General features: G+C 34.7%; 1 protein-coding gene across 1 annotated transcript in view; it reads left to right on the forward strand.

The window, feature by feature from the left end:
* LOC119593640 (titin-like) overlaps window positions 1-614 on the forward strand; it is a gene marked incomplete in the record, with an annotated part of 14,533 nt that overhangs the window by 4,707 nt on the left and 9,212 nt on the right.

Genomic DNA, 614 nt, shown 5'->3' on the forward strand with positions numbered 1-614 from the left:
GTTTCTCTCCACATAATGCATTCCTTCACACCAGCTTGAACGCAAGACAGACAGTTCATACAACAAAAGATCACAGGTACTGTTACGTTCTCTAGTATACAAATATACAAAATTACTCTATATTACAGCACAAAAGAAAGACGCTTAGGCACAGGTTCCACCACACACACTCAGCCTCGGATAAAATGTTTTTATTAGTGTATTTAAAGTTCAGTTTTAGAACTTTATGATAGTGTTATAACAATACTTAAAAGTTTATAATAGTGTTAGAACTACTTGAAACTTACAACGGTGTTAAAACTATACTTAAAAGATATAATAGTTAAAACTGCTAATGGTATTAGAACTACCTAATTTTTGCAATGGTGTTAGAAATGCGTTTATAATGACGTTATAACACCACGATTATATGTAACAAATCGCTAAGATAATCATACACTTTAGACCATAACTGCCTGCGAGAAAATAGTAGGAACTTTTGGGCTGATAATACCTAAGATCTGGCACCCCATCTTCCCCCAAATAGCGTTCATTAGGACTAATTAAAAGGGCCGTAATCACCTGGCTTGCGTCTGTAATGGGAAACTAGTGTCATTACTAAATTCCGTTTTGCA

The sequence above is a fragment of the Penaeus monodon genome, chromosome 32 (assembly GCF_015228065.2).
Source record: "Penaeus monodon isolate SGIC_2016 chromosome 32, NSTDA_Pmon_1, whole genome shotgun sequence".
In the NCBI taxonomy this organism is placed as follows: domain Eukaryota; kingdom Metazoa; phylum Arthropoda; class Malacostraca; order Decapoda; family Penaeidae; genus Penaeus; species Penaeus monodon.